Here is a 15,827-nt window from a genome sequence, read left to right on the forward strand (position 1 = left end):
CAAGAGAATATACATAGGAACGACAGAGGATAAACAACAATACTGATGACGAATAAAAGACAAATATAGAAAATGTAAAGAAGATTAATGCAATACAATGCAATACAGTACAATACAATACAGTATAGTACAGTTCAATACAGTATAGTACAATAAAGTATAGTACAGTACAGTTAATAGAGTATAGTATAGTACAGTACAATACAACTTTATTTTACACAAGAATGATTTAGAGAGCGACTATCCCTCATTCTCGTTGTCGCTTATACCCATTTAAAAATCATGTCATAAAATGTAAGATGTAGTAGTACGTGGTTCGGGTATATTGTCTAATGTTTTGCTGCCACACATCATTAATTTTTGTAGTATATGGATTTTCATCCTTAAATAAGGAAATCAAAGTTCCTGAGGGAAAAAAACACCAAGAAGCTTGCTGTCTGAAAATTCCCGATCGCTATTGACCTAATCAGTTGACAAACAGTTATGTTGAAAGTCACAGTCAGTCAGCAAGTACTACACAGTTTATTCTCTGTCTATTACGAATTTATCTCTGTTGCTTTTAAATTTCCCGACGGACATCTGAAACGGATCTTGTCGTCCGCTCAGATGGGTTAACTAGACCTGTAACCGTTCTATGTTGGCAACAGAGGCTGTTGGTCACCTCCTTACGGATGACAAAAAAATACTAAAGCATTGTCCTGAAGTCCTACAGCAGAATATGGAACTTACTATAATAGTCTGAAGGGAGGGAAGTCTCCAGTGGTTTACAACGTTGCACAAATGGAGGGAATAAGACCCAGTACAGGTATTCACTTCTCTGTGTTAGAAAATCTGAAAAAACATACGGTAGTCTCAAGTCTTCTTAAGACTTATTTTCTGTCATACCCATAGAAAAAAAGGCAACAACTGGCTGTGCAAGAACTTTTAAACGATAAACCTAATTATTCGTTTAGAACCCCCGAAAACAACTGATGGATGAAGAAATCTTAAGAAAAGGATGGCATTTCCTTGCACAGTACAGTTGAGTATACCTTGAACAGTGTCGATCGAAAAAAAAAACTTGTCGAGTACCTCCACACGTTTATGGACTTCAATAAGGTTTTTGATAGAGCCTGGCACGAGGAACTGTTATGCGTTATGCGAAAATTTAACATTGGGGAAACTTTCACTTTTTTCACTGACAGGGATCCAGGTATTCTAAACCAAATGTTTTAGAAGACTCACATTTCTTACAATGAAGACAAAACTAACAATTTTTTACAATGTAGTACCACCACTTCTCAGGCGGTAATAAACTATTTTGCAAAAAGGTATGAAGGTAATGGACAAGAATAGATTAGGCAATGTTTTAAAATATAATTATAAAACATGGTGAACAACACACATTAAAAGCATCTTCAGCTACGGTTAATTATATATAAATTGCGGATTTCAACTGTGAATGAAAAGTGGTTACTGAAGGTTTTTTCCAATAATTTGTGGATATGTTTAATATGAATATTTTGTGTATTTATTTAGTTGGCTTAATCTTTCTTCTCCTAACTGGTGATCTTGCACCAGACTCTGTCAAGGTCTGTCCTTCAAAGAAATTTGGAAGAAGGTGGATGTTGAGGTAGTCAGGCGAAAAATTAATTAGACACAGCAGTTCATAAAAGCTGGAAGTCTTGAAGAGCAAAGTTTATTAGCCTTTCTTTGGAAGGGGTATTACTAGCGACAGAGGGAATTCTTGGGACCATTTTTTTGCGTTCAAAGATTCTTTTACACGGAGCAGAAGATTTTTATTTGTCCCTCCCTCATTCTCTGATTGGACAGCTCATCTGAGTCGTTGTTTCCCTTTCCTGTGCTTTACTACAACTGCGGTCTTTTATCTGCGGGCTGCTTCATCCACCCAGTCACAAAGTTCTTCTAATTTTCTAAGTTCATCAATGACAACGAGTTTGAGCAAATTGTTGATGACTAAAGCTTTTCTATGGTGATGATGATTGTCTGTGTTAATCTAACTCCAGCAGACTTCCTTATCCCGTCTAACCTCTGTGTTGGTGGCAGGGGTGGGACCTCAGTTATTAATTTTATAGATAATCTCTATTACCTCCCTTTGCATCTGCCAGTGATCTTCCTTGTATTTACACGTCGTTTGCACTTGTTACCATGAGACTTGCGTTTCCAGACAGTTATTTATGTGATTATCTAGACTAACAACAGGTTCTTATGAGGTGCACTGAATAAAAGCTCTCTTCTTTTCCAAAGAACTACTCTAATTTGTCCTAATCTGTCTCTCTCTCTATTTCGGTTGACGATATTGGTATCAGCTTTGTAGTTTTAACATAAAACTTGTTTCATAATGATTAAGATAGTATACTTCATCTTTTCTACGCATTATCACTTTATAAATTTTCACAATTCATTTCGTCCTATTTTTATTTGTGACACCTATTTTAAAAACATAATTTCAAAATCAAACGTTTATTACCTGTACATTCTTCTACTTGCTACTCAGTGGTAAAATGTGTTTCTTATAAACATGTTATTTTATCCAGTGTCTAAATGTCATTTAACTGTTAATGCTGGCAAAGGACAGTCACTTTATTTCGATGTGATACATCAAGAAATCAGCGCTAATTTGTTTATTTATTTGTTGATAATATTTGTAGAGCAGCTGTTGAATTTGAAGTGTAAACACGTCCTTCCAGTAACTCTGTACCAAATGTGTTTGTCTGACAAATTATCTAAGTTTATATTTAATACGAGGCATCATTTCTTACACGAGCATGTGCTGGCGAGAAGGGAAGTCCAGCTTATTGAAAACGATTTTATTGTAATATGTTCAAAAAGGTTCTTTTGAGGAAAGGTTAAGAAAGATTTTATTTAAAAAGTTGCAATTACATACATATGAGACTATTTGTGCTTACTATTTGAAATATATGTTGGCTTAAGTTTTACGACTCATTAAGGAGGATTAAGTTTAGTGATAGTTCAGTGTTTCTGGAGATTTATGTATAGGTGTGAGTGGTATACTCTAGAGCAGTCATGCCCAACCTTTTTTGGCATGCGGGCCATATCCATTTCGGACAGCAGTGTCGCGGACAACTTCACCGCAAAAATACAAAAAAAAAAAAATAGAGCCGATACCATTTTTTATTAGAAACAAGTTGTACTTACCATTAATTATGTACTAATTAGTGGGATATTTGAAGTTGTTTACCCGAAACCAACTTCTGCATGTCCGGCTGCATCGTAGAGACACCAAGTCGGAGCACTGAATCGAAATGTTCGTCCATCGAAAAAAAGATTGGGAAACGCCCCTACGTGGGGATAAATACTTCTTCTTCCCTTTTTTCGGTATTTTTTTTTTTTTCTCTTTTTTTTTTATTACTAACATGCCGATTTCGTGCACTGTGGGCAAAAAGTTTCGCGGGCCGGATGGCACCGTGTCACGAGCCGGATATGGCAGTAGGTTGGGCATCCCTGATCTAGAGTCTAGATTTTTATGCATACTTTATCAGAGTGAAACGATAGGTCTAAGACATTTTCTTATTTTTTGTGCTAACTAGTGTGCTGAGCCATATTCTGGCGATTTTTTCTGCGACAAAATTTCCATCGAAAGCAGCGTTTGCATAAAGTTAGCATAATCATTTCCGGTCAAAGTAACCTTCGCATTTCCAGTAGCAAATTTGAGCTGGTCAACGATACGCTTTCGTCTTTCTTCCTCCCTTCTTTGGCGTCTACGCTCCAGGTAGATGTTGATGGTGTACAGGAATGGGTTGACCGCAGCGTTAATAGGAAGAACAAAAATGGCGATCCCCACATTGACCTCTCCGGATATAGGGATACCGCTGGACGCAAGGATTCCCGTTAAGCCGACAGGAAACCAGCACAAGAAGTCGGACATCACTACTGTGATTAGACGTCTGGCAATAGTAACCTCTTTTCTTGCCTTCGATGTATTTTGTGAAGACATAGAATTGGTGTGAACTGACCAGTAAATCAAAGCTGTCCAATAAAAATGAAAATTAAAAAACTAAAATTTAAAATAATAATAACCCCAAACGCATACGAGCGACCTGGAAATTGTATCCTGGAGGTAGGAAGAGGAACACAGATGCTTGTCTGGCTGTAAAACTGCCAGTGTGACGTCATCGGAAGTACAGGAACACAAGACAAGACCACACCTGTGAGCCACGACACTGCGCATGCGCACTGCGCTGAACGTTTACCAAAGTGCACCTGGCTGAAAGGAAAACGGAGAACAAGGAAGCGGTCAAGTGTAATGAGAAAGATGATGAAGACGGAAACTTCACATGACAGTAAAGACGTAAAACCTGCCAGTTTGCACAAACTGCTGTTTCTCCACCCGACATCCTCCCAGACATAGGATCCTCTGTACCGGAAGTCGGCGATACCGATGATTGACAGGTACAAACCCATCAGAAAGTCCGCCACACACAGGTTGGTGACGAAGACGTCATACCCGACGTTACCTGACGTTTTGTGCAACATCAAACGGTAAACCAAGGAGCTGAGGTTTCCCAGTAGCGCCAGTGAGGCAAAGATGGCGACTCCTGCTCGGTAGACTCCGGATCGCAGCAGATCGTCACAGGAAGACACTTCATCGGAAGGAGCGTGACAGTTGAGCACGTTGAAACCAGGGGGCAATATGGCCGGACAGCACAGCTTGTAGTTGTCAGCAAAAATGCTTTGTAATTTAGTGAGAGATTGAAATATTTCTCGTGGGAATACAGTCATAGGGCAAAGTCTAATGTCTAATATTCTTAAACTATGTATTGCGCTAAAGCCCTGTCCTGTCACGTGGTTTAACTGGCTGCCGGAGAGATTGAAAGTTGATAATTCCGAGAAGGAAATGTTGCTAAAGTCTATTTTTGGAAGGATGACGTCAGACAGGTCGAGAATTTTGAGAGACGATGTTGGCTTAATGTCCACGAAAGCGAAAATGTTTATTGGATTAAAGCTTAACTTTAGAGACTTCAGGTTGTGGAATCCAGTGAAATAACTGCTGCTAATATATGTTATGTAATTTTTGCTGAGGTCCAGAATGAGGAGATTAGGCAATGTCACCTCATGCAGCCTGGTTATATTACACCGAATCAGAATGAGATGAACGAGGTAGATATTACTTTTAAAGTCAATCAAGTTCATCGATGTTTCACTAACATCAAGGTAACGAAGGTTAGGATAACTAGCAGCATGGAAGATACCAGAACAACCAAAAGCCCAGCCGTGACAGACACAGTTGTGTGGACATGTTTCATTACACAATATTTCATCATCATGTAGAGGACAATGGTAGATCCCGTCACACACGTGACTCTCGTGAACACACACCTGAGAGGCGCGGCAGCGGTAGAAGCCTGGACACGTGTACCTGTCACATGCCGCCTCGTCTTCGTGACCAGGACAGTCGTACATTCCATTACATCGGAGGTAGACAGGCAGACAAACCTGCTGAAGGCTGACACACGTGAAGTGTGATTCCGGACAAAGAAACATCTGTGATGAGTTGTACCCACTTTGTGTGTAGGGGAGATAAGTAAACGTTCCTTGTAAATCGAAATCAATTATTACAGGGAGGTCGAGCTCTAGGGTGTTGTAATTATTTCTTAGTTTTGATGGACATCGGTCTTCGTCGGCACGATCATCACAGTCCACTTGTCCGTTACAACGCTCCCACCACTGAACACACTGCACACACAATAGTCTCATGTTTGTTATTGTTTGTTACAATTATAAACACAGTCAGACAAACACACTTCTGTAAACTAAGTTTAAAGCTTTCTGTATAATCAAGCTCCTTTTAATTATTGTAGTCACCTGAATAAAAAGTTGTTGTCGGCCATATTGTTTGTATGACAGGTATTTAGCGTCTGACGTCTTTGATTACGTCATTTGAATGACTTAAATTTAAATTAAAACATTGACGTCATCGAGAGGCAATTGAACAACGGACTTTGCTTCTCACCTCCTTGACATCAGCTAAAGGTCAAACGTTTCTATTGGTCAACTTAACTACAAGTGAATATCAACAGTCGCCACTATCTTCGGAGTGTCGTCAAAGTGTCACGTGTCTGTAAGTCGTCGAACGTAAGCTGGGATAAGTGTGGGTGGAACTGATTATACGTGCAAAATACATTTGTTAAGTGAGAAAGGTGATATTTTTTTAACCGAAAGTCTTAAAAACGCGTTTAAGAAAATCAACAAACCCTCCTGCCTGCACATCGAAAAGGAGACAAAGGGTGGCAGGGTGGAAAGTAGCAGAAGTCTTCGTCGCTCCCGTCTTTGCAGTCAGCACGATGATCACAGACTAGCGTGTACGGGACACTCTGATGCACGCCGACACATTGAAATGGAGGCAATGGTGTCAGTGGTGGTGGACAGGAGTGTGTAGCGCCATCTGTACTGCCCCAGCATCTAGAGACCTCGTCACACGCCAGAAACACGTGTGTGAAGTGGTGATCGGGACACCGTGCGTACGCTGACTGTTACACAGATCACAGTTGTGTAGAGACATTGGATGCGGCATACGATATAGTGATCAGGATAATTGAAAATAAGTGAATCACTTTAGTACAAATAAATTTGTAGATTACAATAGCATTTTAAAAAATTACTTAGATTATAAGTACAGTAGTAGGGGCGTCAACTCCTGAAAGGATCAAGACAGAGCTCAGTTTAGGGCGATATTAACTGTTGTCCCTGGTGTTTCCTCACTTGTGAGTGTTTATTCGGAAGTAAGTCTAACAACATTTTCTGAATTTTATCTATCTTTTTGTTTGTCTGTATATACACTTGAGACAAGAGCTTGTAGAAATTGTCTGATTTGTAATCGTACAGATGTAGGAATGCTCGAATGGCTAAATGTGTACGTGATTAAGTCTCATAACAGTCAAACTGATTATCTGAGTAGGTGGACAAATCAATCCTGTATTTTTCCTTTAATGCTAAAAATGTTTTGTAAATCCCAATAGCCACGATTTATGTTCTCTCTTACTAACAAACAGTAGAGAGTAAGACTATGTGGAACTGTTTCCGTTACCGTAACACTACATATACAAACAGTTGGGTTGACAGTGATTATTGAGCTCTAGTGAAGAACATACAGTTAATAAAGTTGTAAGCGACTGCTAAACAATTTTGCATTGAAAACAAAAATTCTCACTGTGTCCATCAGATTCTAGAGTGTTAATAGTTCATGCCCACGCACTGTTTTCTTCTGCAGTTTATCCCTCAAATACCAACAGACAACTTGTTTTTGTCAAGTTCTTCTATGTGAAACCTAAAGAAAGTTAACACTATTTTTTAATGACGGTAATATAAAAACTAAGCATTACTCTACCTTCAAGTTAGAGGTGGATATTGTTCTCATCTTGGCGGTTCAATATTTTCATACGGCCTTGTAGTTGCCGGGATCTCACACACAAGACAAGAAATCAAAAAGTCATTTTCACACTTCTGTACAATCAGAGGACTTATTCTATCTTTTCCTAATGTACTCGAAAAAGTCGCGCAAGTGTCAGAAGTAAATGCCCAAAGTGTCCACAGTTTGATGAAATGGGCGATCGTGCCATCAGACCATATCCAGCTGTTGCGATACCTGTTAAATATAAAGGACTATCTTAATTTGTTTCTTATAAATGCTTCTTAAAGGGAAACTGAAAGGCGAGTGGTTAGAGCGCTCTCGTACAAACTGAGAGCGCGCTGGTTCAATTCCCCATTAGCACAGAAGACTTCACCTGGTCAACCCAGCTGGCGAGAATAAGAACCTGACTCTATAAAGGGTTGCGAAAGGTAAGGCATCGACGGAGAGGAGATGGGTACCGCTCTCATGCACAGCTGACCCCGAGAAAAGTAAAGTCTCTAACAGTTCTACCCCGAACTACCTGGTAAGGTTCGGGAATGACCTTTATCATTACCTTTGTTAAGCCTGATAAAAGACTGCAAACACTATGAACGATTCTATCATTTCGTCAGCTGTGTTTCAATTTATAAACACGGAAAGATAAAAACTATGATCAACTACTTACATCGCGGTTACTGAAGGAGGAGCTGACTTGGCGCCGATTTGGATGTCGGGGCATTTATTAGTCATCAGAGAAAGTTTTGTCACAGATTCCCACACCTGTCTTGTGGTCAGACTTGGCAACTGTCCTCCACGCTGCTGACACCACTCGTTTGCATTGATCCAAGACATTTCTTGCTTATCTAAAAATGTAAGTGAAAAGCAGCGGCCGCCAGCCTGCAATGTCCCCGGGCTGCACGTGCCGTCACCTGACCAGCATCCAGCTTCATCTTCGCCGCCCACACAGTTAGACACAAAGTTACACGGGAAGTGATGCTGCATGTCCTCCCATCGCACGGCCGAGCAGTTCCACCTGCCGTCAGACACCTGAACAGGTAGTGCCGACACGTGGTGGAACGAGAACAGTATTCTGAAGAAGGGTCGGTCATATGAGATGAAACTTTTGTACTGTACACGTACACCTCCGTGGTAAATAACTGGTTCAGTAGATGTATGCGACGGTACATCACATAATTTATATTTTGTGGAGCTAGACGCCGTGTGAAAGGTTATCCAAAAGTGTAGTCCATTAACAAAACAGTATATACCTCCACCACTAACATAAATGTTAAGAACAATAGCGTGGTCTTCAGGTGCCACCAGATGAGTCCAAGCATTTATGAAAGGAGTAAATTTCCTATTTTCACTCGCTTGCCATGTTTCAATGTAACCTGTTCATAAGAACGACAAGTGTCTAAGAGTGATCTTCAAATAAACTCTTTCCAAAAAAGATTATTTGGATAGCCAGTATCTAAATAACACGAGATCGTTGTCTAGTGCTTGTCCTGGGAATAAATTGAAATTCATCCTGGGCTAAATAAAATTGCCCTAAATTTCTTCAATAGGATGACACCTACTGTAGTCAATGATATTATGGTAAATCAAAGTTAGTTACACTTCTTATTATTCTGTTATTCATTGAATGAAATATTAATTTACATGACAAATCAATAGCGCAAAATCGAGATGACATGTAGATAAAAAAGTGTCAATCATGTTGGGTGGGAGGAGGAAATGTTATCCGAACTAATAATTATCATCGGGGATAATAAAAATGCTGTGTTTTCCTCGGGGTCTTTCCTTTACAGGATGTTTATGCTGATATTTATTCACGATGTTTGAAAATGTCTTTTACAATCCTATTATAAATCTGCTCAGCTAGACACTAACTTCCATTTTTCATAACAGTTGGAGCTCGATGTGTCATCGGTACACACCTTCTCCACAAGACACACCTAACATATATGTGACTACAGTAAAGAATTAAGGAGAACAACGAAAACTTGCAGAAAAATGTGCAGACAGATCAAATAAAGCAAGCAGTTTACCATCTGACAGACCGTTTGTATTAGGAGAACTGCAATTTAAATGCCTTTATATTAAATTATTCTATTTCCTCTTGGGAACGGAATTCGTGATAGCAGGGTGAAAAAAACTTTTTTCTATATTCTTGTTCTGTTCTAAAACTGAGCTTAGAAACTCGAAAAGTGATTGAAAAAAACAATCTTAACTTTTTATAGTAGTTAAGAGCATTCATTAATGACTAAATGTAGATAACACAAAAGGAATGAACATAGATTTTATGAAAATAAAAGTACTAAGTACCTAGGCACTGGTTCTGACTGTCAGTTTAAATGTGATGTGAACAGTGAACATGTTCTTCAATCTAGTCAGCAAGCTAAGCAGTTTATTTTTCAAACAGCACTGTAATCATTTGCAGTCATTTAATGAATTAGTTTTCTCCTTTTTTCTTTCTGTGTTTGCTCATCGGTCTCTGGCCGCGTGTGCGGACGTTTCACCGACGGACGTTTCGGAGTCGGGCGTTTTGCCGACCGGCTTTTCGCCGCATTATGTCAGAGAGAGAGAGAGAGAGCTTACTTACTTCTCAAAGAATGAAAGTAACTACTAGATTACACAATAATTCTTTATTTCAAACAAATTTTACACACAGACTTCACAGACAGTTCACTTTGATTGTCACAGATTATGCGCAACAGCTTTGAAAAAAACATTGATACAATGGCGAGAGAAATGTGTGACCTAACGGTTCAAATGAGGAGGGATAGTGAGAGAGAGTTCACTGATACATTGATACAATGGCGAGAGAAATGTGTGAGCTAAGGGGCGTCACACACTTGACTTCGGCTAAAGGTCCCGCGTGAAATGCCGAAATGAAGTGCCCCGCGCCGAAACGTCCGGCGGCGAAACGTCCGTGTACCCTCTGGCCGTGAGATGAACAGTTTTATAAGTAGCAAATTTGAAGTACATGATCACTTGTATAACATGGCATAAATTAAACATTCTTTCAATAAAAGTTTATGATTCGCATTTGGTAAGCGCTATCAGCAATTACGATTTACATGTTTTATGTACAAAGTGCATAAAAATAGTTTTTTATTAACACAGTTGAAACAAGAATCAACAAAGGGACTTTTTAAGAGATAGCAAACACGTGTGCAATGAGATTTCGATACAGTACCTGTAGTTGATGAGAGAAAAGTCGTGTTAAGGTGTGGCCGACTAGCCTCAGGGATCGCCGTAAAGTTCACATTCAGTTGAAAAGCAGCTTTGATGCCACTGGTGATCAGCTGAAACTTCACAATGCTGGAGTAGGTGAACAGTTCTTCGGGAAACGTGTGGACAAAACCCTCATACATAGCCGTGTTTACTGCATCCATTAAAATAATTTTATAATCAGATTTATTTAATTGATCAAGCACCCGTACACGAGCCACCATCCCTGGAGGCACTTCCAGCTCTATGGTGCAGGTAATGATGGCGGTGTCTGTCTGAGAGTTGTCCGTCGGCGTATAAAAAATAAAAATGCTTCCTTCACTCCCTCTCACGTGATAACTTGACCAGTGGTTACCACATTCTTCAAAGTCTAAGTCCAAATAAACTGAGTGAAAATGTGTAGTCTGATCGTCCATCGTAGTCACATCAGTTAGTGCCTCGGTGCTGGAGTTCACCGAAAAAGGCACGTGTGTGACCAGGTAAGATTGGTCATCAACATTTTCTACAGTTGAGTAATTTCCAGTATATGTGCCATCAAATTCTGTGGAATAGGGAAGAAAATATTCAAGCTTTTTTCTCTCGGTAATATTTTCTTCCTCCCACTCGAAGATATCACCTGTTGTGTTCATTGTTAAAGAATAATTTTGAAGGACGCGAGCAAACATACACAGAATTGCAAGAGAATTTATTCTGGGCATGCCGACACTTCTGTAGAAATAAAAAAAAAGGATTAGAAAATCATAAAAGTTAAGATCATCCTCGTCGTCGTCGTCTTCGTCGTCGTCGTCGTCATCATCATCATCATCAGTTGTTTATTACTTACAGTAGCACCTATTGGCGACGATATTGGTCTGATAGAAAATTATTGTTGACGTGTGCGCTATACTTCTAGATAATTTCCAGAAAATAACTTATCAGTGAATAGTAAAAGGAAAAGCAGCGGAGTCATGTCTAAATAATATTAAAAGGTAAACAAAGAATCCTGTTGCTATGGAAAGATTTGTTAGAATAAAACGGAAATCGAGTATGTCTTCCGAAAGTTCTTTTCTAAAATGAAAGCTAACAGGTCTCATGTAGAAACACCCACTGAAAACTAGAGTTTGCAAAGGTGTGCATTAGCGAAAAGGAAATAAGAAAGATGAAGATAAAAGAGAATCTCAAGGAGTTTAAAAAACTGTGTTAGTTCAATACTTAGGCCAATGACTTGACCAAAGTCGTGTTACTGATATGAGAACACACCTGACCAAAGTCGTGTTGGTGTGTGAACACACCTGACCAAAGTCGTGTTGGTGTGTGAACACACCTGAAATAAGTCGTGTTGATGTGTGTGAACACACCTGACCAAAGTCGTGTTGGTGTGTGAACACACCTGACTACACACCTCGCTACTGTCAGCAGTGATGAGGGAACAGGCAGGGGCACAGTACTGCTCCAATACTCCCTTTTATAAATCTTCTTCCTTTAACCTTTTGTGCCTTTAGTCTTTTGTGTTCAAATGTCTTCTGCTTTCTTACATCATCCTGAATCAGTAGGTGGCACCTACCGTCTCCTGCTGTTCAGACAACTGAAGTAGTACTTTGCTAAAGGTTTCTTTCGAAATTGTTTCTTTGCTGGTAAATGTTCTTCTTTTACTTTAGGAATGTTTTTAAAATCAACGAACTAACAGTTAAAAATAATTTCTTGTAAATTCGAAAGTCTCGTGTTTGCGACGCAGTATTTCTGAAGTAAAAGAAGAAAATAAAAACTATTTGCCTCGCATAACAGAAAAAAAAAATTTCGAATGACTTTTCGCTTTCGTTAAAGTTGTAGATTTTCTTTTCTTTTAAATTTACTGTGTTTCCTGTTCATTTATATGTGTGTGTGTGTGTGTAAGTGTGTGTATATATGTGTGTGTGTGTGTGTGAGACAATTAGCAACGGTTAAAACAGGACTTTGAAATTGTTTTTAAAATAGTTCTTAGGGCAAATTTTTTTTAGATGGATAGAGATAATTTAGTGAAAAAGGAATTGTAAATATTTCTACGCAATTAAATGTGAACCTGCTCTTTAAAACAGTAAAGAAAATATAAAGTGACAAATATGTTAGAAACGTGTAATTATTTCATTTTATTTTTACTTCATCTTATTTTATTTTTACATAGTTAAAGGAACAATGGAGCGATACGATAAGGAAGACTTAAATAATAGGTAACGACATAATAAATAATGTTCTGAAGTAGGTGGACATGTGTGTCGAGTCATCTCGCTTGAAAGATAAGATGTCCGTCACCCCCTGAAACGTTCGTCAAGCCGCTGTCATCCTTCGTAGGCACAGTGACAAGGATAACACAGTGATGACAGGTCGGACGATTTGCAGAACATTGATGTGGTTTGTAAAGAATATAGTTTTAGTTTTCTTGTGCTCAGTTCACAGAAAATGTATTTACTGTATGAAATGTAGAGCTCCTGTCATGACAGAAGGTTACGAACCAGATATTTAAAAGAATACACAGAAAGAATATCTACAATAGAAGAAAAGAATGCCAAAGAATGAAATAGTTTATTAGAATACACATTAGACTTATAGATATGACTATTATCTTGTATTTCTGGTTGTTGGAATACAAATCCATGTCAAATTGAGAAACCAACAATTATCTCAAACATAAACTTTAACCAACTGACTCTTTATCTATTTCAATGATTTTTAAAAAAAAATTCACAAATGAATCACAAAGGGAGATTAACGCGACGACAACTGTCAAGAGTTTTCTCCCCTGTCACGTTCGTCGCGCTCCATGGCGACTGGTGAGTGCCGATAGGCTTACAGAGGTTTATTATTGTAGCTTTATCACAAATGTTTGAAGCAAAGTAGTGAAGAGCAGGCGACAGTTTTTATGAGAACCGAAGAAATTCGTTCGTGAATCGTGGATGAAGGTACTAACTGATGCCACGTTCCAGCCGATGCCAGAGCTGGAACAAAACAGGAAATTGTCAAATGTGCGATCAATTAATTATCTGTCACTTTAAGTATGATACATACTATTTATAATTTTAAAATAATTAATAAATATGTATTTTGTATTTGCCTGAGAGATTTCAGACTTGACATCTTGTGGAAGTTTACTGGCGAGGTCTTGACTCTTCTAATCTCAGCCTGCATGTCCCGCACATGATTAGCAGGTGTTACCGTTAATTAACTGCCATTATTCTAGCAACGTCTATTAAAGTTTTTGCCCTAGTAGTTGCTGACATTGTAACTATGGCGATCAGTTTGTATGATGCACGTGAGGTAAAGATGAGACAGGCAGGAGATGAAAGGTGAGGTGGAGTCACTGGTTGGTGCGGTTGGAGTGTGGGGGCTGAGAATGTGATGCAACCACCTAACATTAATCATCTATCATGTAAGTTTATAGTCTTAAAGTCACCGTGGACTTGTTCCTATTATTTTTGAAATTACTAACAACCAATTCTTTTTGAACTAGTGAGAAAGAAATCGCATCGAAAATATATGCTGCAAAGTCAAAATAAGGTATGATATTTGTGTGCACTCGCCCCTTAGTGGTATACTCGAACCATGCGATTGATGGGCGCGCACCTCGCCAAGAATTTCCACGCCAGTGCCTCGTGTGATGACTGAAAGTGTGATACGCATCGCGCACCTGATCAATGCACCTCTGTCGCCAACAGGTGAGAACTTCCTGGTCGAGGCGACCACAAAAGATCCGCTCTACTGCCTCCCGGTCAATGACGCCGACCTGAGGTTTGTAAAGGTGAGGGAGGTAATGCTGTCGACTCCACAAAGTCTTTTTTCCTGAAGGGTATGGAGTGTCGAGGGGAGTGGGGATGGTGGAAGAAAAAAAAAGAAAGATTCAAACTCAGAGTCAAGTCCCTCCCCTTACCCACCCGAGAAATCGAAAATTGCAGTTTGAACCGCAGGTTATGTTGTGCTCCTTTGCTTCTTCTTGGCCTTATAAACTATATTTGTTTTTGTAGTAAAGAGCCTTTTCTGTCCTGAATTAAAAGCTAACAGTTTTGTACATGTTTCCACCATCCCCTCGCTTATTCCCTTGGTCGCTAGGGTCGTTGCTAGGCGACCTGACTGATGACCCTAGTACCATATGACGCCCTGGTTTGTTACGTAAAATTCATGGCATTCTTGCATACGTCATTGTATGACGCAAAACAATACGCAGTAAGTTGCGTCAACGACTCGCGTGACTTCCACGTGGGATCGTACCGCAGTTCTAAAGCCTAATAATAAGCAAACAATCAAACAACATGGTGTAACTGTCAATCGTTACACCAACCATATTTTAGTTTCGTCAAGCCTCATCAACACTTCAAAAACACAAGAGAAGAAAGACAGCTGACCCGAGCTTTGTCACGTTAACCCTTTGGCTGCTGTCCACTGTGTAACGGTCTTGTCTATAAACAGTAGGCCGGTACTGACCTCCATCAGCTCACAGGTTTTCTTTACACTCTGTGTGAGTGAGAGAGAGTGTGTGTGAGTGAGAGAAAGAGAAAGCTATACAGTAATCTGAAATGATAGGAAATGAATTTGTTAGGTGCACTTTCTACTGAACAGTGTGTTCATCTAAATGTAGGTATATAAAAGCGTCAGAAGTCCACCGTCGAGATGGGAAAAATGCTTTATAAATTACTACTAATAATTTTAATCTTGTAAAGTCTCTTCGACACATTACCAGCCCAGCCATTTACATTTACTGCATCAGTCCCTCCTGATGAGACCGTACTGTGAGAATCTTATTTAGATGGAGATAACTTGTGGAAAATTTGCTGCGCCACACGGGTATCGAACCTTACCGCCTCTGGGGTCGGACGCCACTGTTCCAACTACTCGACTATCCGTGCAAACCTTTTTCGTAGCTGCTCTCAATCCGCCCTTCACATCCTGATTTCATCTTATTTTAAAAAAAAAGTAAATGTGCTACAACAGAGAACTAGCTACTCGTGTCGTGAGTCATCACTGAAGATTTACACGAGACGTGGCGCTCAAAAGTCAGTGAAATTATCATTCAATGATATATCAAGCAACGGAAAAGTTTCTCTCGCTTGGTGTCTCTCACACAAACACATTCACTTTGTTCTCTTTACATCTGTTTAACATACACGTGTTTTAGTGTAATAGGTTAATCGACAGAACATGTTGTAGCAGTATTCAGGAAGTATAACTCGTTCACATATAAATATCAAGAAAGCGAAAGCGAAAGTAGAAATGAAATTCTTTCTTTACTTGTGCA

The 15,827-nt window shown here is 39.3% G+C and overlaps 1 protein-coding gene across 1 annotated transcript in view; it reads right to left on the bottom strand.

Moving 5' to 3' along the window:
• Positions 1-15,827, bottom strand: part of LOC112555189 — a 320,962-nt gene that overhangs the window by 211,180 nt on the left and 93,955 nt on the right. The window lies entirely within an intron of this gene.

Source organism: Pomacea canaliculata, linkage group LG14, assembly GCF_003073045.1.
Source record: "Pomacea canaliculata isolate SZHN2017 linkage group LG14, ASM307304v1, whole genome shotgun sequence".
Lineage (NCBI taxonomy): Eukaryota > Metazoa > Mollusca > Gastropoda > Architaenioglossa > Ampullariidae > Pomacea > Pomacea canaliculata.